The 24,626-nt window shown below is 38.2% G+C and overlaps 1 long non-coding RNA gene across 1 annotated transcript; it reads left to right on the top strand.

Moving 5' to 3' along the window:
* The first annotated feature begins 1,478 nt into the window (after window positions 1-1,478).
* On the top strand, window positions 1,479-22,344 carry LOC122235388. The gene is made up of 3 exons (XR_006213453.1): window positions 1,479-1,619; window positions 20,578-20,745; window positions 22,130-22,344. It is a non-coding gene; the product is annotated as an uncharacterized LOC122235388 (long non-coding RNA).
* Window positions 22,345-24,626: the final 2,282 nt, after the last annotated feature.

A 24,626-nucleotide genomic window follows, 5' to 3' on the forward strand; every position in this document is an offset into this window, starting at 1 on the left:
TCTTTGGTCTGTGGTCAGGTTGCTTGGTAGATTTTGGAATTTATTTTGTGTTTGTCTTCTCCCTAGGATGGTAGCCTCACCCATTTAGTCCTCTGAAGGGTCCATTTAGTCCTCTGAGGGGTCCATCAGATGTGGAGGCCCGGACCTACATCCACAGGAGATAGAGGACAGAGGGAGTTCTCAAAGACAAGCACAAGACTGGAACCTAATCTCCACATCTAATTATTTTTCATACATTTTTTTTCACAGGATGGTCACCTCCCCACCTGTTTCTCTTATACCTGATACACCAGTATGACCCATCTCTATCCTCTCTCTTCGATCCACAGAAATACACCCAGTGAAGTTCCTCCTAAACCAGTGGTGGAAGAAACTTCTCCAACTATGACTAAACATTCAGAAGCGATTAGGGAGGGAAACAACAAAACCTCAACTGAGTAAATTGTAAACGTCTAGTTAGCTGTATTAAACAATTAATGAATAAGGCACCATTTCACCAAGCCAACAGAGGGTTGCTCCTAGGAGATGTACAAAATGGAAGGTTTTTATAGAAGGAAGGTGGGACAGGAAAGTGATTAGTAAGAGAAAAATATGGTTACTGCAATGTGGCTTTTCTTTAGAGAAAAGAGATTGCTTCACCTTTTGCAGGGAGGAAGGAGAAGGCCCACATGGCAGTCTAATTATGACTGATTGGAAAATTCCACATTGACTGGTTAAGATTACTTTTCTGGAAGCAGTTGAAACTGAAATTACAATATGTATTAAGCTCCAGTTTGGGGCCATGGTCTAAGAAGAAACCATTTTGGGCCTGCAGTTTTCTTTTCAACAAAAGCAAGGGTGATGTATTTAATTGCATTAAAAAATTACATGCCAAAACAAACAAACAAACAAAAAACATAAGCAACGTACAATCATATTTTAACCTTGCCTCCCTGATGTAACCCTGAAAAATCTTAAATGACACAGTGTGTGTGTGTGTGTGTGTGTTTGTGTGTGCACGCACGCGCGCGTGTTTCTAGAAGATGCAGTCACATGATTAGACACAATCTTTCAGTTTTTTTCACAGATGGATAACTGTTTAACATGGCATTGATTTTCACTGTTCACACTCTAGCTCATCTCCAAGAACTGCAAACTACTTCTCTGGGGTGTGCGCACTGTTAGTACTCCCCTAGTGTCTCTTTCAATCAAACCAAATTCCTGCTGACAGGGTCACTCTATGTTCTATCAACCTGGGCAGAGTTCCAGCAATTGACTGGGTCCCCCCTTAATTACAGTTTTCTCACATGGTGGCCTGAAGAGTAAAAGTGTTTTGCTTTTGGCAAAAGGCCAAGGGCTGGATAACTAAGGGGACACACCTCTAGTGTGCAGGGACCAGCCTGTGCTTCCCGGTTGCCATAGAAATCTGACGTCATTACGGCGACTGTGACGTCTTTTCAGTAGAGACAGACTTGCCCTGACAATAAGAGCAAGTCGCACCTCAGGTGTCTGGGGCTAACCTGAGGGTGTGGGTCCTTGCGGTGGAAGCTGAACCGCCCTGGAGTGTGGGGACACAAAGGAATCTAGGTCCAAGTCGCCTCTTTCCCGCTTTGGAGCTTGGTGTCCGTCTTGCCTGTCTGGTAGGTAAAGCTATTGGGGTCCCGTCTGGCTTCACTTAGTGTGGGTCTTGCTCCAGAAGTATCCTGAAGCTGCTTTCCTCTAAAGGCAAGGGTATGGGAAGGACAACAGGCAGGGACGCTGAGTCCCAGCTTCACCGTCTGTGAAATGGGCGTGAGAATGTTTCATCCACAGGATCGCTGAGAACATTCAGTGATAGACACAAGCCAGCCCCTGGCCCTGTGGTTACTGCGGGACATGAATGCCTATATGAATTTGGGCCATTTCTTATTCTTTCTTAACTTTGTTGTTAAGGGATAGACTAAGAAAGGGGAGGAACAAGGCCCCGAGAGAAGTCCATTATTACATAGTTGTTGTGGTCACGACCCAGTTGTAGCAGGGTCGTTGTCACTAATCTAGTGACTAGCATGGTGCTGGGCAGTACATGATTACATCAGTAAATCATAGTGATTAATCAGTCTCTGTGCCACTCTTGGCAGCAGCGGGGGCGAGGGGGCTGCGGTGGTGGCTCATCTAATACCAGGTACCTGAAGGAGGCAGGCTTTGAGGAGCTGTGTCTTCATGGCTGCTAAAGCTTTTACTATAGATTCAAGGGCAGCAGTCATCAATAGACCCCATAACTTCACATTCTTAATGGGATATGATGTCTGGAACAAGAGGTTATAGATCTAAACAAAGCCATGCTGTGGAATAACTCCTGTGTGGTTCACAAACTAGCCTCAAAGTAGACAAGCTGCTTTGATCTCATCTTGGAAGAAGAGGTTTAGCACGTGGAATTTCATTCCAATAGCAGATACAGGCTGTGTAGCAGCCCTTGTGGCCCATAATAGGGATGCCTGTCTGCCTTTTTGAAAAACAATACATTTTCCAGTTGTAAAAGGAAGGTCGACTTTAATTTGCATTTGCAATAAATAAGCCTAAATTGTTTTCACCATATATGTAATCGTTGGCAAATATGTTATGTCTCCTAGATGGGTGTGGGAATGCGCAGACCATCCTAGCAATTTCACATTGGAAAGTAGATTCTTCCCTGGTGCCCACGGTTGTTCCCATTATATGAAGAAATTCTTTAAAAAGTCAAAAATTTTCCACCTTTTGGTTTAGGATTAAGTGACTAGAATTTAATATTTAAAAAAAATATATTTATCATGCTAGCGTCCATAATATAAAGCAGTTAGTCTTTAATATCATTATGATTATTTCCTAATATACAATATTTTTATTTCTGTACCTCAGAAGAAAATAGGCATCAACTTTTTCTGAATATTTGGGTAAATTTCATTGCAAGTGATTGTATTTTGGTTATTTGATAAGACATAGTGTGGTTCTGTTAACACTATAAGAACATAATCATGGAAATTTTTCACCTGATAAGATTGCATCAGAGAATTATGACCCTGACAGTGTTGAGGAGTACAGATATGGACTGTTATTTTTCTCCTGATTAGACTGTGACTGTGGATTTTGAGAAAGAAAACCACAGAGTTGAAGGGCCCTTCTTGTTAGGTCATATCTGGGAGGGCATGATACCTATGTGACATCATTGGGTCACAGGAAATGTTGATCTTCATTTTAAGGTTAAGGAGATCTTTGCCTAGTTTCTGCAGTGTATAGTTTCTACTTTCACCAACTCTATTCTTTGGAAGTTAATCACTAAGTGTGCACAATGTGAATGTCAGTGATGATGTATTGATATTAAACATTTGCACTTGGCTCAACGATAAACATTTACTAAAATGAATGTGAATTTTATTTATAGTAAAAATTGTATCCCCCAATAACTCTACTACTTATGAAATATTTGAGTTAAAAAACATGGGGAGCTATCAAATTAATCCAGGTTAAGAAAAATCTTTAAACTTCCTCCTTTCTCCCCTCTAGACAATCACTATCCAGAATGAGATGATTATCATTCCTACAGATTCCTTTATTCTTTTACTTCAAATGTGAGCTTCTGTAAACAAAATATAGGATTGTTTTTTTATGTTTTCACTACACATAGACACACACATACACATAAACAGTGGTGTGCTCATCCTCCAAGTTTCTAATTTAACATTGTGTAAGCATGCATATATAGTATATGTGTATGTACAATGTGTATGTACAGTGTGCATATATATAATGTGTATATGTACAGTATATACATGCACACACATATACAGGAAAACTTAATCCTTACCCTCAAGGGAGCATTGTGAGGATTTGAAGGGGAAACTCCCTCTAGATCCCAGCATGAGGAGTTCAAGGGGACACTTCCTCCTAGGTCCCTGTACAGTACTTGTTGCATCACCAGCAATGGCAAGGTTTGCTGTCTTTCCAAATGCTCTGAGCTTTAACAGGGATGAGTTTATTTAATTCATTCATTTCTGCTTTTGTTTTAACTATTCTTTCCACCTTATCACTATAGTTTTAGATTATGATTCCTTATCTTGCTTTTTAATGGAATGTTTAATTCATTTTTTTATTTCTGTTTATATAGGTTTTTAAATTTGTTTTTCTCTAGTTTTATTCAGATATAATTGAGATATAACATTGTGTAAGTTTACAAACTGTAACATAAGGTTTTGATATATATGTATATATATAGGAAAATTATTACTACCATAACTTTTTTAATGTTTATTTATTTTTGAAAGAGAGAGCATGTGTGGGGGAGGGGCAGAGGAAGAGGGGGACAGAGGATCCGAAGTGGGCTCTGTGCTGACAACAGCGAGCCCAGTGCAGTTCTTGAACTCACAAACCATGAAATCATGACCTGAGCCAGGTTGGATGTTCAACCGACTAAGCCACCGAGGCACCCCTCCACCATAACTTTAGTTAATACTGTTGGCTAACATAGTTGTTGTTATTTATGGGTTATTATTATTATTATTTTTTTTTTTATTTTGAGAGAGAAAAAACCAACAGAAGAGGGGCATTGAGAGAGGGAGAGAGAATCCCAAGTAGGCTCCACGCTGTCAGCATAAAGCCCGCCATGGGGCTCAATCTCATGAACCGTGAAGTCATGACCTGAGCTGAAATCGAGTCGGATGCTCAACCGACTGAGCCACCTAGATGCCCCACATAGTTGTTATTTTTGTTTCTTGAGATAAGAACTTTTAAGATCTACTGTTAGCAACTTTCAAGTATACCATACACTATGGTTAACTGTAATCACCATGCTATCCACTACATCCACAGAACTGATTTATCTTTTAACTGGTGGTTTGTACACTTTGACCACCTCTGCCCATTTTCTTTTTTTCTGAATTGAGGTGTAATTGACATATAACCTTACCTTAGATTCCATTGTATACCATAATGATTCTATATTTGTATAGTTTGCAAAATGATGACCACAATAAGTCTAGTTAACATGTCACATACATAGGTACAAAATCTATTTTTCAATGAGAATTTTAAGATGCACTCTCTTAGTAACTTTCAGATATGTAACACAATGTTATTAATTGTTGCCACCATACTAAACATTACAACCCTTTTGATCCCTGTCAACCATTTTTACACTCCTCATCCCTCATATACATATTTAGTCTTTCAAAATATACCCTGGAAGTTGCCTTAGTTAGATACTGATATGTTGTGTTTTCATTATCATTATCCTCACCAAATTCAGGAATTTTAATCTCTTTTTTCATTTAGACCCAAGATTTGTTTAACAGGCTTTGATAGATTAAGTTTTCATGAATGTCTCATGCTCTTCTGAAAAGTAAGTGTCCAGTCTAATAGGGATCACAGTTCACTATAGTCTCTGTCTATAAGATCTGCCCTTGGGATTATGTTGTTTATGTCTTGTCTACAATGACTAAGCGTTTCTCGACTTAACCACTTTTGGACTAAGGGAAGTGTGTTAGAATCATCTATTATTAGTGTGTTTCTTCTTTTTCCCCTTGTACCTACAGTAGTTTTTGTCCTATGAATAATTTTTTCTGTGTAATTGGATATATACGTATTAATATCTCACATATTCCTTGTGAATTTTAGCCTTTACCATTGGAAACTATGTTTTCTTCCCTTTTCAGATCCATTTCGATCTTAATTCTCCTATCTCTAATAACAAGACTAAGACCCCTTATTTCCTGTTATTGGCAATTGCCTGATACATATTTCCTTATTTAAAAAAAATGTTTAAGCAATCTGAATTCCTTTGTTTTAGGGTTATCTCTGGAAAAAAAAGTATAGTTTTAGATTTTCCTACAACAGGCAATTTGAAAATGCTTTTACTAGGTGAGTTAAGCACATTTACATTTACTGATATGATCAAAGACTTTAATCATTTGCGTTTAGTTATGCCAGATTTCTTATAAACTCATGAAATGATAAACTCCTGTTTAAATGATAAAACAATTATAATAGATAGTGTGCTTCATTCCCTCCTTTTTGTTAAGTTTATTTATTTATTTATTTTTGCGAAAGATTATGAGTGGGGGAGGGGCAGAGAGAGGGAGAGAGAATCCCAAGCAGGCTCCACACGGTCAGCACAAAGCCTAACGTGGGGCTTGATCTTGATCTGTGAGATCATGATGTGAGCTGAAATTAGGAGTCTGACGCTTAACCAACTGAGCCACCCAGGCACCCCATTACATTTTTAATTTTTTTAAAGTAATCTCTACACCCAGTATGGGGTTCAAACTCATGACCCCAAGATCAAGAGTTGCACCCTTCATCAACTGAACCAGTTAGGCACCCCCTCCCCTGTCTCTTTTTATTGAGTATTAAGAATGGTTGTTGTTTTGTTCTAGTGGTACTTTTATACTAAGCCCTTAACTACAGTACTTAATATCCTTGACATGGAAGGAAGTCTTACTAAGGAATAGACAAATGGTCCTGGTATGAACACATAATTCACATAGCAAGCAATGTACATACTCATTAAACTTTTAAAAATATGCCATGTTACAATACATAAAGAAAGCAAATTAATATCCTGGGATATCACGCTGAGTGAAAAAGACATGTTGCTTAATAATATGTAAATTTGATAGTTGGGGAAAAGAATATGTGTAAATGAACATATTTTGTAGACCCGCATTCCTGCCTCTAAAATTTGTCTGACACTGGAGTAGTGAGTTAGCCTTTGTGAGCTTGAACTTAGCCATATGTAAAATGGGCACATTGATATTTACCTCAGAGAACTGTTATGAGAAATGAGCAAACCCTTAGAAATCATCTGATAGATAATATTTCAGCAAAAAATGCCTGGTGTCTGCTGTGTTCATCCACCCCCAAAAGACATCTTAAAAACCAACATCTAACAATCCTTCGGACTGAGCAGGACAAAATGAAATGAATATATATTTAAATGACAGATAAGCTTTGGTGGTATTTATTAATTGGATGAATTACCTGAAAATGGTGGAAATGAAGAATCACATCATCATTTCCTTAATTAATTAATTAATTTTTACATTTTCTGTTCTTTTCACCTTCCATTTTGACAATGGAATAGCAAGTTTCCTTTGAGGGGAAAAGAGAGTACAGAATAACAGACTATAAAGATGGGTCTGCCTTACAGCAGACTGAAATCAGAAGAGCTAGGTCCCAAATACCAGATCAGTCCTTGCCTATAGTACTATGGGTAGTCACTTCCCCTGTGCTGACCTCAGCCCTAACACAGAGCAAAGATTGTAAACCCAATGGTTAGGGATGGGCCTTTGGACTCAAACTTGCTTGTCAACTTGGGAAAATTAAATAACCTCTTTAATTATCTTTAGTAAATGTTGAGTCATATGTGAAACCCACATGTAATGAACATACATTACAGATGCATGCATAGAGAGTGTGATGGGATGAAATGCACAAACGTGATATATTTTTTTAAGCTAATGAATGGTAAGAATTGCTGATTAATTATATATTTCATTCTGGATGTACCATGTTTTCCACAATTTTGGAATTAATATGGATCATTTAAAAACAAAATTAAAGCTTATAGAAACAATGCTTGTTATTAAATAACAGAGATTATAAAAATAGTAGAACACACTTCTATATCATTCTATTAAACAATAAAATATTACAGATAGTTGTAACTCATTTGAAGTACTTTTCTGATCACATTAGCTTCCCGCTTATCCAGGGTACAGACTCACAAATTTTTGGATCTTTAGATTTCTAATATATTTCTTTATACTTTTATTACATATGTATATATCCCTACATGAAACATGCTATTATTCCCCTGCATGATTTGTCTGTAGTTGCCTGGCTATAGTCTGCATGTGGGTTTATGTGAAGGTATAAATGTTGAGCATTTCCATAAGTGTTTTATGAAGAGATTTTAGGAGAAATTTTAATGATGTATCTTTTCATCCTACTCCTGGAATTTAGAAATGTATTCCAATCCCTCTCCACAAGATGAGCCTCCACTGCGCTCATGGTTTTAAGGGAATGGGAATATATTCCTTCAAACTGTTCCCTCATACACATGGATAGGCATTTCCTCAGCTTTGTGAGTATGCAATCAGAATAAATAATATTTTTCGTTTTCAGACATTTTCTCAAAAAAAGGTGTCCTAAGTTACATTCTTTTGCTATAGGAATAGCTTTGCAAGGAAGTCACTTTCCTTGACACATAGACAGGACTCCTTCATTAGACAGCAGATACATATACATTGGTAGTCTTTAACTTTTGTGACTGAATCTCCAGCACTGCTGGGTGGAAATGTTTGTCCAAGTCTGGAATTCATTTGCCCCTTCCTTGGGGCAAATCTAAGCCACATTCTCCAACATCAATTTTATAAGAAAGTTGATGCATTTTCCTTCTTTTTCTTTTGTCTTGTTTGGTAGTTGGTTCAGATCCCAGATGTGGAGATGGGGTGTATTTTGGGAGCTCTTAAGGTCAAAAGCTTTTTGGAGTAAGACCATAGTAATAGTTTGGGAACCCGACAGACAGCAAAGTGAAGAGCTGTGGATGTATTTTTAGACCCACACCTTAGGGCAGAGGAAGATATGTGCTTCAAAGGGGCAGCTTGCTACAAGAGTTTTTCAGGAAGAAGCATGGGCTGTGCAATCCATTTGTCCTTCCAAACTCACTAATCAGGTAAGTGATTACATACAGAAATGAGTGTATCGAGAGGTTAAATGTGTTTAGTCGTGGATGTGCCTACACTTGGAAGAAAATATTGGGAGTGGAGGATAAGAATTCCCCTGGAGGAACCAATATGTACTTTAATTGACTGGGTTTCTGACTATTAACTGACTAATCATTTAGGCCTGCCTCACTGAAATAGTTCTGGAACTTCTTAAGTGACATGTTCTATGTATGTATCTAGATGATTCAGTCACAGGATTATAGACAACCTCTTAGTTTTCTGCCACAGATGGCTAACTGTCATGAGCATGGCCTTGATTTTTAAAATTGTTATTTTCATTTCAGTTAGTTAACATGCAGTGCTATATTAGTTTCAGGTGTATAATATAATGATTCAACATTTCCATACATCACCCTGCGCTCATCATGATAAGTGCACTCCTTAATCCCCATCACCTCTTTCACCCATCCCGCCTCCCTCTACCCCTCTGGTAACCATCAGTTTGTTCTCCATAATTAAGAGTCTGTTTCTTGTATCCCTCTCCCTCTCTTATTTTTCCCTTTGCTTGTTTCTTTTGTTTCTTAAATTCCACATATGAATAAGATCATATAGCACTTGTTTCTGACTGACTTATTTCACTTAGCATTATACTTTCTAGCTCCATCCATATCCTTGCAAATGGCAAGATTTCATTCTCTTTGGTGGTTGAATAATATTCCATTTACATATATATCACAATTGATTTATCTATTCACCAATCAATGGGCACTTGGGCAGATTGGCCTTCATTTTATATGTTCACCCTCTGAGGGTTACTTCACTTTAAAGAACCCTAGGCTATCACCATGGGTCTCTATGTATTGATAATAACTGGCCTACTGTCTCCTTTAGGCAAGCAAAATTCCTGGCAGGGACATTCTTTGTTCCATGAATGTGAGCAGAGTTCCTCCAATTGCCCAGGTCCCAGGCTCGTGCTTCTAACTAGTATGCTTCCTAACGTGTTGACCTGATGAGCTAAGGTGTTTGCTTTCAGGCAAATGAGTGGGACTGCATGAGTGTGTAGAGACATCTCCAGTGTAGAGATCCAGCTGATGCATCCCATTTACCGTAGAAACCCGAGGTCAACATGGTGATTGTGATGACTTTTTTACAGAGGCACACCTCCCGTGGTGGGAATCGCAAGGTCCCACCTTTAGGTGTTTGGGATTCAGCTGAGTGTGTGGGTCCTCATAGTGGGAGCTGAACCTCCCTGGGGTGTTGGGAGACAAAGGGTCCAGAAGCAAGTCACCTGTTTCCCACTTTGGAGCTTGGTGCCTGCTGTCTTGTAGTTATAGCCATTGGGGTCCTTATTTACCCCAATGACGGTGGGTCCTGCTCCAGAGGATTTCTGGAGCTGAATTTCTCTAAAGGCAGGGCCACAGGACTTAAGAGATGGGAAAACTCTGACCCCCATCTTCCCCCTATGTCAAATGGGGATGAGAATACTTCACCCACAGGATCACTGAGAACACTCAGTGATACACATGAACAAGCCCCATGGCCCTATGGTTACTGTGGGATCATGAATGCCTATATGGATTCAGGCCTCTTACGCCTTTCCAACTTTGTTATTAAAAAGGAGTAACAGGCTCTGTGAGGAGTCCATTATAACATGTGGTTGTTATCACAAATTAATTATTTCACTATTATACCATGTCAGGCATGGTGGTGGCACATAGTTACACTAATAAATCATAGTGATTGCTGGATCTGTCTCTCCCCATACATGCTGGTGGCCAAGCTCATATCAAGTTCCTGAAGAAGGCAGTGTCTGAGGGTCTGAGTCCTGATGGCTGCTGAAACTTCTACTCCAGGTTCAAGGGCAGCAGTCCTCAGGAGACCCCAATACCTCACAGTTTATATAGTTTCATTTTCTCTTCTTTCTTAGGATATCAGTTGTACTTTTTTGTTTTCCTTTTTAGTTGCTGCCCTCGGGTTTACAATATACATTTACTAATCCAAGTCCACTTTTAAATAATACTATACTACTTCACAGGGAGAGCAAGTACCTTATGATAATAAAATAAGCCTAATTCTTTCCTCCATCCTTTATGTCATTGCTGTTATTCATTTCATTTTGCCTATACATAAGGATATATCAGCATATATATTTATATATAAGCATATGGGATTGAATATGTTTTTGCTGTCTTAATTTCGAACAAACTGTTATCTGTTAGATCTATCAAAAATAAAAATAATTTTTTTTTTATTTTACCTTCATTTATAACTTCTTTAAGGCTTTTTCCTTGCTTTTTTTTTTAAGTTTATTTATTTTGAGAGAGAGAAAGCAGGGAAGAGGGAGAGAGAAAGGATCCCAAGCATGTTTTCCACTGTCAGCACAGAGCCTGACATGGGGCTTGAACTCAAACTGTGAGATCATGACCTGAGCTGAGACCAAGAGTTGGACGCTTAACTGACTAAGCCACCCAGGTGTCCCAAAGGCTTCTCCTTTCTTTATGTGGATTTGAGTTTATGACCTATACTATTGTTGTTCTCTCTAAAGAACTTACCTTAATACCATTTGCAACACATTTTCTCAAAAAAATTTTTTTGAGGAAGTCTTTATTTCTCTGTTGTGAAGGACAATTTAGCAGGTACAGATGTCTAGGTTGGTGGGGCCTTTCTCAACATTTTAAGTATTTCATTCTATTCTCTTGTTGCTTGCATGGCTTTTGAGAAGTCATATATAATTCTTACTTTTCTTTTTCTATAATGCATGGCTTCTGAGAAGTCAGATATAATTCTTACTTTTGCTTCTCTATATATGATGCGTTTTTCCCCTCTCACTGGCTTTGTTCAGGATATTGTCTTTATCTTTGATTTTCTGTACTTTGAAAATGATGTACCAATGTATAATTTTTTGGTATATATCCAGCTTGGATTTCTCTGCTTTTCTTGCAACTGTGGTTCATTTTCTGGTTCAATTTGGGGAACTTCTTAGTCATGTAAAATATGCCTCTGTTCCTTTTTTCCTTCTCTTTCTTGTATTCCTATGACAAGTATGTTACAGCTTTTTTTTTTAAAATCCAAGTTAGTTAACATATATAGTGTAATAATGATTTCAGGAATAGAATTTAGTGATTCATCACTTACATATAACACCCAGTGATCATCCTAACAAGTGTCCTCCTTAATGCCTCTTGCTCATTTAGCCCATCCCCCAACCCAACACCCTGCCAGCAACCCTCAGGTTGTTTTCTGTATTTAAGAGTCTCTTATGGTTTGTCTACCTCTCTGTTTTTATATTATTTCTTCTTCCCTTCCCTTATGTTCATATGTTTTGTTTCTTAAATTCCACATATGAGTGAAATCACATATTTGCCTTTCTCTGACTGACATATTTTGCTTACCATAATACACTCTAATTCCATCCGCGTTGTTGCAAATGGCAAGATTTCATTCTTTTTGATCACCCAGTAATATTCCATTGTATATATACACCACATCTTCTTTATTCATTCATCAGGTGATGGACATTTGAGCTCTTTCCATACCTTGGCTATTGTTGTTGATAGTGCTGCTATAAACATTGGGGTGCATGTGCTCCTTCGAATCAGCATATTTGTATCCTTTGGATAAATACCTACTAGTGCAATTGCTGGCTTGGAGGGTAGTTCTGTTTTTAATTTTCTGAGGAACCTCCATATTGTTTTCCAGAGTGGCTACACCAGTTTTCATTTCCTCCAGCAGTGCAAGAGTGTTCCCTTTTCTCCGCATCCTTGCCAACATCTGTTGTTTCTTGAGTTGTTAATTTTACCCACTCTGACAGGTAAGAGGTGATACCTCATTGTGGTTTTGATTAGCATTTCCCTGATGATAAGTGATGCTGAGCATCTTTTCATGTGTCTTTTAGCCCCCTTTGAAGTCTTTGGAAAAGTGTCTTTTTATGACTCCTTCCCATGTCTTCACTGGATTATTTGTTTTTTTGGGTGTTGAGTTTGATGAATTCTTTATAGATTTTGGACACTAGCCCTTTATCTGATATGTCATTTGCAAATATCGTCTCCCATTCCATCAGTTGCCTTGTAGTTTTGCTGATTGTTTCCTTCGCTCTTTTGTCTTGATGAAGTCCCATAGTTCATTTTAGCTTCTGTTTTCCTTGCTTCTGGACACATATCTAAGTAGGTAGTTGCTGCAACCGAAGTCAAAGAGGTTGCTGCCTGTGTTCTGTAGGATTTTGATGATTTTCATGTCTTACATGTAGGTCTTTCATCCACTATGAGTTTATTTTGGTGTATGGTGGAAGAAAGTGGTCAGGTCATTCTTTTGCATGTCACTGTCCACTTTTCCCTGCAACATTTGCTGAAGAGACTGTCTTTTTTCCATGGGATATTTTTTCCTGCTTTGTTGAATTTAATTGACCTTACATTCATGGGTCCATTTCTGTGTTCTCTCTTCTGTCATATTGATCTGTATGTATGTTTTTGTGCTAGTATTATACTGATTTTTTTATGATTACTGCTTTGTAATACAGCTTGAAGTCTGGAATTGTGATGCCTCCAGGTATGGTTTTCTCTTTCAACATGACTTTGGCTATCCAGGGTCTTTTCTGGTTCCATATAAGTTTTGGAATTGTTTGTTTTAGCTCTGTGAAAATGTTGGTGTTATTTTGATAGGGATTGCATTGAATATATTGATTGGTGGAATCTTTAGGGTTTTCAATGCGTAACATTTTGTCACCCCCAAGTAGTGATACTTTAATTTCCTCATTATCAATTAGGATGCTTTTTGTTTCTTTTCCTTCTCTGATTCCTTCTTTTTCCTTCTCTGATTGTTTCTTTTCCTTCTCTGTAGACTGAAAGTCTACAACTTTCAGTACTATGTTGGATAAAAGAGAGGACATCCTTGTCTTGTTGCTAATCTTAGAGGGAAATCTCTGTTTTTCACCACTGAGTATGTTACCTGTAGGTTTTTTCATATATGGCCCTTATTATTTTGAGGTATGTTCCCTCTAAACCCACTGCGTATTGATATTGTTAACCCCTTCACTTGGCTCAGTGCTAACCATTTGATTATATTTATGTTGAAAACTGTATCCCCTAAAGACTCTGCTACTTATGAAATATTTCAGTTAAAAAGCATTGTGAGCTATGAAACTCATCCAGATTTAGCAACATCTTTACATTTGCTTCTTTCTCCTCTTAGGATAATCAGTATCCAGGATATTGGATTCCCATGCTATTCCCATGCATTCCTTTCTTATTTTACTCAAAATGACAGCGTCCCTAAACAAAATATAGCGTTCTTTTGTATGTTTTCTTTACAAACAGATGCACACACACAGACACACAGACACACACATTTACACATAAACACGGTAGGCATCATCATCCTCCAACTTGCTAATTTAATAAAATTTGTGCAGGGGTACCTGGGTGGTTCAGTCAGCTAAGTGTCCAATTCTTCTTTTTTTAATGTTTGTTTATGTTTGAGGGGTGGGGGAGGGGCAGAGAGCAAGGGAGACACAGAATCCAAAGCAGGCTCCAGGCTCTGAGCTGTCAGCACAGAGCCCAATGCAGGGCTTGAACTCACAAGCCGTGAGCTCATGACCTGAGCCGAAGTCAGATGTTTAACTGACTGAGCCACCCAGGCGCCCCAAGCGTCCAATTCTTGATCTCAGCTCAGATCTTGATCTCAGGGTCATGAGTTCAAGCCCCATGTAGGGCCCCACACTCAATGTGGAGCTTACATTAAAAAAAAAAAAAAAAGACTAAGGAAGTGTATTTAGAGAGATAGAAGAAATTTTGTGACCCAGAAGCTTTAAAAAAAAAATTAATCTGCTCTTTTTCCTTGCTTGCATTGTACTCTCTCTCTCAAATAAAAAAAAATAATAATTAAAAAATTAAAAAGGATAATATTTGTGCACGCATACATTCATATATATGTATTATAAATAATATTGTGTATATATATAATTTATATAGAGAGTATGCCTACATATAATATGTCTGTGTATAGAGTGTTTATAAACACATACACACACAAACAGAAAACCTTATTCTCAAGGGAGTGTTATGAGAAGTTCAAGGGGAGCCTCCCTCAAGATCCCAGCACACTATTGGGGGCATCACCCATAATACCAAACTTCGTGACCTTTGTATTCCAACAGCTCTGAACATTAACTGGGATGTTGTTTCTTAACTCATTTATTTCTTCTTTACCTCTTACTATCCTTTCCAACTCATTCTTGTTTAGGTTGTGATGCTTTATTTTACTCTTTGTAATTAATGCTTATTTATTTTCATTTTTGTAGATATAGTTATTTATTTTTTCCTCTAGTTTTATTGAGATATATTTGAAATAAAACATTGTATAAGTTTAAGAAGTACAACATAATGATTTGATACATGTATGTATTGCAAAATGATTACCACAATCAGTTTAGTTAATGTTCATCACTTCATCCAGTTACAATTTTCATTTCTTGTGATAAAAACATTAAGATCTATTCCCTTAGTAAACTTCACATATACAGTACAGCATTCTTAACTATAATAACCATGCTGTATACTACATTTTGAGAACTGATTTATCTTATAACTAGAAGTTTGCCTTTTGACCATATCCACTTTTTTATGAAGTAAAATTGATATATAACATTAATATAGATTTCAGCTGCACACCATAATGATTCAATATTTGTATTTTGCAGAATGATAACCACAATAAATCTAGTTGACATCCATCACCTCCATCTTTACATAAGTGAAGATAAATATCCAGAAGTTGAATTGCTGGATCATATTGTAATTCTATTTTTAGTTTTTTGAGGATCCTTCATAATGTTTTCCATAGTGATTGCACCAATTTACACCTCACTAACAGTACACAAAGGTTCTCTTTTCTCCATATTCTCCAGCACTTGTTACCGCTTGTCTTTATGATAATAGGCATTCTAACATGTGGGAAGTGGAAGCAATATCTCGTTGTGGTTTTGTTTTTAATTTCAACATTATAAAAGCCATATATGGAAAACCCACAGCTAACACCATGCTACTTGTTAAAAACTAAAAACTTTTTCTTTGAGATCAGAAACAACACAAGGATGTCCACACTCGCCACTTTTATTCAACATAGTACTGGAAGTCCTAACCACAGCAATCAGACAACAAAAAGAAATGAAATTCATCCAAATTGGTAAGAAAAAAGTAAGACTTTTCACTATTTGTACATAACATGATATTATATATATAGAAAACCCTAAAGACTCCACCAAAAATGTGCTAGAACTCATAAACACATTCAGTCAGTTCCCAAGATACAAAATCAATATATAGAAATCAATGCATTTCTATACACTATTAATGATGTAACAGAAAAAGAAATTAAGAAGACCATTCCATTTACAATTGCTCAGAAAGAATACAATATCTAGGAATCAACTTAAGCAAGGAGGTGAAAAACCTGTACTGTGAAAACTAGAAAACATTGATGAAAGAAATTGAAGACAACACAAAGAAGTGGAAAGACATTCCATGCTCTTGGACTAGAATAACAAATATTGTTAAAATGTTCATGCTATCCAAAGAAACCTACAGATTTAATTCAATACCTATACAAATACCAATGGTATTTTTTATAGAACTAGAACATCCTGTTTTCTGTTAGAAGAAAATTTGAGATGACTCTGTGTGTGTGTGTGTGTGTGTGTGTGTGTGTGTGTTTCCATATTCCCTCTAGCTCTACCACCTCCAGTACACACTCAAAAGTTGCAGTTTAAACTCAGTTCCAGAGCTGTACCTCCAATCTCAGCTTTAGATATCCCAGAAAATATGTTTTGTTTATATCCTAGAAAAGTGATGTATACAAAAGTATTCTTCCAGCTAAGTGAAAATCCAGAAAGCTGGTTGATCCCATGGTGTCAAGCTCCCAGCCTCCATCTTCTCTTCCCATTTATGAGGCCCATTAGTCCGAGACTCTTAGAGCTGACATTCTGGATCTGACCACTGGGCAGCATTTCCATTTTTCTTATTATTTTTTTCTTAATGAAAAAAAATTTTCAACAAGTAAAAAAAAAAAAAAACGAAACAATTTACTATTTCACCAATTCTGCTTGGAACATTCATAGGTATATTAAAGCAGATCCATTTTGTGTTCACCCCAAGCTACATCCTATTCCCTGACTTATCTGTTCCCTCATAACTGTCAGCTGATGTGCAGTGTGGACTGTACAATGCTTCCCTACCAGACAACAGGATGTTCACCTCCATCATCCCACACTTGTACAGGCTGCCATGACCTACTCCCAGTTCGTCTGCCATCCCCTGTCCATAACATGGACACAGCTGCTCAGACCCTGCTCTGATGCCCCATGCTCTGAGTTAGCTACCCCCTGTTCTGTTCTACATTGCCCCTTAGCATATCTGCCACTGACTGCCAAGGCATGCCCCTGTCACCTGGTGTTTTTCATCTGCAGGCCCGGGAGTATGTGGTTTCACAATCGTAATTTACACCTAACAGGTTTTTTTTTCCCAGACAAAATTAGAATTATTCTGCATAAGTTCAAATCCTGGATTTGGGGAGATTACTGATTTGTCTTTACTCCTTGCTGACACTTTTTGGAAACGGTTTGATGATGCTGGCGCTTTGGTGCCACCTTGTGACCGAATCCTGAATTGCAGCTTGAATATCACAAGACAGAAAAGTGGGAGGGAGCAGCTGTGACCCAAATCCCCCAGACAGAGATTTCTGGAATTCAGAATGGAGCAGGGGGATTCTTTGTGTACAGCATATTGATGGGCTGTCTCTGGACACTTTATTTAAGTGGAATCATACAATATGTGGCTTTTGGCATATTCGGCTTCTTTCACTTGGCTTAATGTTTTCAGGGTTCATCCATGTTACAGCATGTATCGGTACTTCATTCCTTTTAATTGCCATATAATATGTCATTATTTTTTTGATTCATTAATGGTGAATATTTGGGTTCTTTCTTATTTTGCTAATATAAATAATGGTGTGTACATCATACCCAATTTGATGATGGTGGTGTATTGTTCTCACCTTCTGACAAAAGTATGAACTGCAGCTTGGACATGGTGGGGCAAGAAATTGAGAGTAAGAGGCTATGACTTAAACCCACAAGACAGAGCTTTCTGGAAGTCAGGATGGAACGGGGGGAATTCCTTGGACACAGCTATATTGATGGTCTTTCTCTGCATATTTTGTATAAATGGAATCATACAATAAGTGTTTTTTTTTTTGCATATTTGGCCTTTTTCACTTGGTAATGTTTCCAAGGGTCATTGATGTTGTAGCATATATCAGTACTTCGTTCCTTTGTTTGCCCAATAATATACATCATTTCTTCACTCATACATTAATTGGCTGACATGTGGATTGCTTCCACTTTTGCTATTACAAGTGATGATGCTACATATATTCATGTTCAAGATTTTATGTAGACATATATTGTCATCTCTCCTGCCTGTGAACCAAGGACTGGAATTGCAGGGTCCTATGGTAACTCTCTGTTGAAGAACTTGCAGAGCTTCCAGACTATTACTATGACCCTGAGAGTGTTGAAGAGTGCAAGGATAGTCTGTTATTTTTTTCTCCTGATTACATTGTGGTTATGGGTTTTGAGAAAGAAAACCAGAGTTCGAGTGCCCTTCTCATCACCTCACATTTAAGAAGACATGAGACCCACTTGACATCACTAGGTCATTGGGGATGTTGGCCCTTATCTCAGAGTGAAGGCTGTTTTTGTCTAGTTTCCCCAGTGTACAGTAACTATTTTCCATTCACCGACTCAAGAAATGAGTCACTAAGTCTACCTTGTCCTCAGGAGTGAGAGGCAGAATTAAGATTCAGCACATGGAGAAAAGGCATCTACATATATTATTTGGAATTATTTGATAAAGACAGTTTGTTTTCTGTGATCCATGTTTTTATTAATTGATACATTTATTTATATCAGTATAGATTCAGGTATACTTATTTTGTTTTTGTTTTTTTTAATAGAAAGATTCCAGAAGAAACTCTAGCATGATTTGTATGCTACAGAAATCAGTACAATTTAACACTAACTGCAAGAGTTCCCTAACTCTACCATTATATACCATCACCAGTGTGTGATCTAAACATGACATATTAGACAATGCTTTTAGAAAATATATTTATCAACAACAGAGTTTGGAACAACATTATAATTTCACATAATTTTATCCCATACCTAGCTTTCTTTAGAAAGAAATGAAATCAGTCCTGAAAGCGGTTATTGAAGTGAACAGAAAATATTATTGCTAACATGCACAAAACACATTTGCAAAATCCTTTTTAATGAAGGAAAAGTCGAGCTATGTTGGAGAAAATGTGTGCTTCATTTGAGAGGCCAGTGTCTAAAGCATAGCTTTTCAGTTATCTGACTCTGACTCTATTGAAACTAACTAAACTCTAGCCTGTACATAACTGATCTCACTGCAATGAAGTCCTTGTGTATACCCAGGCAATTTATTCTGTCCTGGGAGACAGAAGTTTTTCCTCTGGGTGGAACACATGTTTGTCTTAATTTGAACTACCATTTAAATCTTCCTGATCTATACATGTTCAAAGACTGAGTTGTAGAATTGGCAAGTGTAATTTCTGTGGAAGCATGGGGGAATAGCACCCATTAGATGAGGGATGGAGACTAAATTAAATGGTATGTGAAGGCAATGTGAATTAAGTATGGAAAATTCTTCAAAGAATATTGTTGCATGTATATGTAAAAAAAAAAAAGTGAGTAAGGAGATGTGGAGAGGGGCCCAGGGCATTAAACCATATTTATAAGTTATGAATTATAGGAGACTTGAATGAACAGGCTGAAATTTTAATGGGAATGACCATCTCTTATTAGATTTAACATCTGAATTTACCACACTACCCTTTTCACACATTACTTCTTTGTTTCCATTCTGGAAAAGCCTAAAACTTAACCAGAGGGATGATGTAGAGTTTGATCTTAATGCCTGTTAAACAGATGAGAGGATGGATAGATGGATATACAAGGTGTCAAACATGTGCTTTAAAGTCATACATTATCACTATCCCAGGGGAAGAGAGAGGTCTTGACCCAGCTGTCTGAAACCTTGGTTTTGGGTAGCTGAAAGGATGCAGTTTCCCAGGACTCTACAACTGATGGTGAAAGAACAGAGGCAGTTCCATTGTGAAGGAGGGTCTTGAGAGTGTCTTTTGCCAGAGAAAGGTGACTTCATTGTGAAGACTCTGAGGACATTTTAATAGAGACAAAGCTGCCTGGAGAGGAGAGCAGGTCTCACTTTCAGCTCTTTGGGATTCAGTTGGTAGAGTGAGTCCCCAGGATTCAGGGGCTGCACCACCCTGGAGTGTGAGGATGCAAAGGGATCTCAGATCAAAGTTGCCTCTTTCTTGTTTGGGGATGCAGTGCTCCAGCTTTCCCCTAGGTAAAGCCGTTGAGGGTCCTGTCCTGCCCCAGTAAGTGTGGGTCCTGCTCCAGGAGTGTCCTGGAGCTGCTTTCCTCTAAAGGCAGGGGCGCAGAAAGCAAGATAGGTAACGACTCTTTCTGAGCCCCAGATTTTCCCTCTATAAAATGGGGATGAGAATGCTTCACCCACAGGACCTTTGAGAAAGTTCAGTGATACACATAAGCAAGCCCATAGACCCATGGTTGCTGTGGGGTCATGAATGCCTTATGAATTCAGTCCACTTCTTATTTCTTTTCAACTTTGTTCTTAGGGGATACATGAGGAAAATATAACAAGGCCCTATTGTGAAGCCCATTGAAACATACTGTTTTTTTTTTTTTTATGACCAACAGTCAATTATATGAATGTCATTATCTGTAACCTAGTACTTTGCATGGTGCCAAGCACATCATTACTCCATAAATGATACTGATATCTAGGTCTCTCTCCCTGTACAGGTCTTCATGGATGTGGCCAACCTCCCATCAGGTGTTGGAAGGAGTCAGATTCTGAGGACCTGTGTCTTGAGGTCTGCTGTAGCTTCTACTCCAGATTCAAAGGCAGCAGTCCTCAGGAGTTCCTGACAGTTTACGTCCCTGTGAGATATGATGCCTGGCTCAAGTGAGGTCAGAGATCTAACAATAGCATGTTGTGAAATAGGTCCTTGAGGTTCACAAACTAGCCTAAAAGTAGAGAAGTTGTTTTGGTTTAATCATGCAAGAAGAGGTTTTAGGACGTGAAATTTTATTTCTTCAGAAGCTACATGCTCTATGTAGCCCATGAGGCTCATATTAAAGAAGTCCTTCTTTGTCTAAAAGCAACAATTGTTCAGCTTGACAACAACTTGATATTTAACATGCACTTGCAATTAATATGCATATATTTTTCTGACCATAAAGAATGAATCCTATGTTCTATCAGAAGGATGTGAAATATGTAGTTAATTAAAAGGATTGCTAGCAATTTGAAATCCTAAAATGGATTTTTTTACTGGTAACCATGGTTTTATCCATTCTATAAAGAAAATTTTTATGAAATCCTGTCATTTTCATGGTGTTAGTTTAGAATGTCAATTTCAAGAATTTAGAATTTTATACAGTAATATCTTCCTATGTGTTTGCCCTATTATTATGATACCCAGAATTGTCAATGATAATGAGCAAGTATTCTTAAACACCATTATGATTATATTCTTATGACACCATATTTTCAGTTCTGTACTCACCCACCACCCACTCCCTCACCATGTCTTATCCCCAGGCACCCAGTGATCTTTGTGTAAATGGGTTAATGATTTCCTGTAATTAATGTAAAAGTAATCATATAGTTGCATTTTATTTTCTTCTGGCTTGTTTCATGCAGATTATTTATTTATGTATTTACTTCTTTTAAAGGGTCTAAAGTATCTTTTATTTGACATGAATATATGAAATATTCTTTATGTACACTTGGGAAACACTTTTTTTGAGTATTTAATACCTACTATCTTCTAGAAGAAAATTCGTGTTTGGGAATCATTTAGACAACCAGTTCTTTTGTAGATCACTAAATTACTAATTTTGTGTATACTGATATAGAAAAACTTCCAGAATTATCTCCAAATTTAGCATTTTGATAAATACTTCAAAATATGTTGGAGCTAATAATTCTCCAAACAAGGACAATAAATATTTTCCTCTGCTATAAAGCAAAATTTTGTGCTTAGATGATGATGAATACCAAACATAGAAATGGGTTGCTTTTGTTTCCTACATAAATATTTAACTGCAAGAATAAGAAGGCTAGTAGGACAATAATAATCATGAACATTTTTAATATCAGATTTTTATATTATAGGATGTTATTTAACACATAAATTTAGGGATAATTTCTTGGATGTATATGGGCTGATAAATATGTAAATATTTGTCCTACATAATGAAAAATTTTATATATTGTTTTATATGTGTTAAAGTATTACATTACTATGTATAGGATACTATTGATTTATTTGTTCATTTCTCCCCACAGTGGCTCTGTGAGATAAATATCAACCTGCCCATTTGAGAGATGACCCACTACACGGATAGATATATCTACATAGGGGCATTGTTTTCATTTTCTGCATGTTATTTTTTCCCATGAAAAGACAGAATTTTAAGATACACAAAAACTTTTCTTCAAGGCAGATTATGAAACAGTAACTTTAGTGTGACCCTAAATCTCTTTGAAATTTCATATGTGTATAAATGAATGACAGCACATATTACATAGTTTTACTTCCTATTTATACCTACATGTATATCACATGTTTATTAAATGTGAATTGGATATGTACTGTGAGCCAGGCACAGTCTAAATCCACATCTATATCCACATCTTTCCTGTCTTGATATCTAGACTGCATATCTGGAAATGTCCACAGGCAGTAAGATGGATGTTAGTGCTCATCCCGTGGGGTGGTGAAATATGACTTCAAATGGACTCCATTCCAAGAAAGTTTAGCCCAAGCTTCACCCTGTGTCTTGCAAACCTGGCAAATAATGGAAACCAGGAAATAATGTGGTAGATCAGGAAGAGGTTTTATCTTGGGAAACTGAAGCAACTTTTACCCTCACCTGCATTCTTCTGAGGAGCACTAAGAGGCTATGACCTTCTCCTGAGGAGACCTCACTCCCACATAGTGAAGAATGAGGTAACACTTGTGAGGTTTCAGTCTTGGTTCTTGCACCTTTTGTGCAAACTAGATGTTTTACATTCTCTATAGTCTGCAGCCAGGTTATTTGGTCAATTTTGGAATAGATTTTGTGTTTATCTTATTCCCAGGAGGGTGGTCTCTCTTACTTAGTTACGTGAGTGGTCCATCTGAAGTGACATGGAGTTTCTACTTCGTTTAAATCCTCATCTCCCAGTTGTGGGAGCCTGGACCCACATAAAGTTCTCAAAGACAAGCACAAGACCAGGATCCTGATCAACATCTAATTCTCTTGACTTAGTCACATGATATTCACAGAATTTTTACAAGATGGTCACTTCTCCAACTGTTCCTCTTATGCCTGACACCCCAATATGATCCATCCTTCTCTTGTCTCTCTCCTGTCCACAGAAGTACGCCCAGTGAAATTCTTCTTGTAACCTAGTAGTGCAAGATAATTTTTTAGCCATGGCTAAAACTCCAGCAGCAATTAGGAAAAGAGTGATGCGTTTAATTTCATTTAAACATTACATGGCAATGGGGCACCTGGGTAGCTTAGTCCGTTAAGTGTCTGACTTCAGTTCAAGTCATGATCTCATGGTTCGTGAGTTCAAGCCTTGTGTTGGGCTCTCTGCTGACAGCACAGAGCCCACTTCAAATCTTCCATTTCCATCTCTCTCTGCACCTCCCTCTCTCTCAAAAAAAAAAAAATAAAATAAACATAAAAAATACATGGCAGGGAAAACTTCATGGGGAAGATGGTGGCATAGGAGGATGCTGGGCTCACCTTGTCCTGCTGGTCGCTTAGATTCCACCCACATTGGCCTAAATAACCCAGAAAACTGCCAGAAGACTAGTAGAACAGACTCTCTGGAGCCAAGCTTAGACAAGAGGCCCATGGAAGAGGGTAGGAAGGGCGGAAAAGCAGTGCATGCTACAGGGACTGGCGGGAGGGAGCCAGGGCGGTGGAAGGGCAGCCCACCCAGCAAAGCAGAGCCCCGAAGTCTGGTTTGCAAAAACAGAGGGGCTGGACTATGTGAGTTCTGACAGCCAGCGGGACTTAACATCTGGAATGTTAAAAGTCAACAGCTCTGCTCTTGGACACCGGGGAAGGCGAGAGGACACAGGGAGGGAGAGTTGTTGAGTCCCGGAAGGACAGAACTCAGTGGGGGAACAAAAGCACTGGAAAGCACCATTACCTTCTCCCATCCCCCAACCAAAATTCCAAAGGGAACCAGTTCCCGTCACCGAACTTGCTTGCACTGCGCAAATGCCCAACGCTGAGCTTCTGTGGATCCATCCTTCTAATGGGACTGCCTCCCTCCCAGTGCTGCAGGGCCCCTCCTGCAGGGAGCCACTGATGGCAAAGCGAGCTAAGTCTGCCCCTCCCACCCCTGTGCACCTTGCGGATCCACCCTGGCTAATACGCCCTTGGCCATATCACCTCGAAGTAGCACCACAAGCCTGGCAGTGTGCAAGTAGCCTAGACAGGGGCCACACCACTCCACAGTGAGTCCTGCCCCTGGGAGAGAGGAAGATAAATTACACACCAGTCTGACTGTGGCCCCATTGGTGGGCTGGGGGCAGACATCAGGTCTGACTGAGGCCCTGTGCACCAACACAAGTTACTCTGGACAGCACATGGGAAGTGTCCTGCAGTTTGGAGCTACCACAAGGACTACCCAAAATGATGAAATGGAAGAATTCTCCTTAAAAGAAACTCCAGGAAGTAGCAACAGCTAACAAAATGATCAAAACGATTTAAGCAAAATAACGGAACAAGAATTTAGAATAATAGTAATAAAATTAATTGCTGGACTTGAGAAAAACATA

This window comes from Panthera tigris, chromosome X (genome assembly GCF_018350195.1).
Source record: "Panthera tigris isolate Pti1 chromosome X, P.tigris_Pti1_mat1.1, whole genome shotgun sequence".
In the NCBI taxonomy this organism is placed as follows: Eukaryota; Metazoa; Chordata; class Mammalia; order Carnivora; family Felidae; genus Panthera; species Panthera tigris.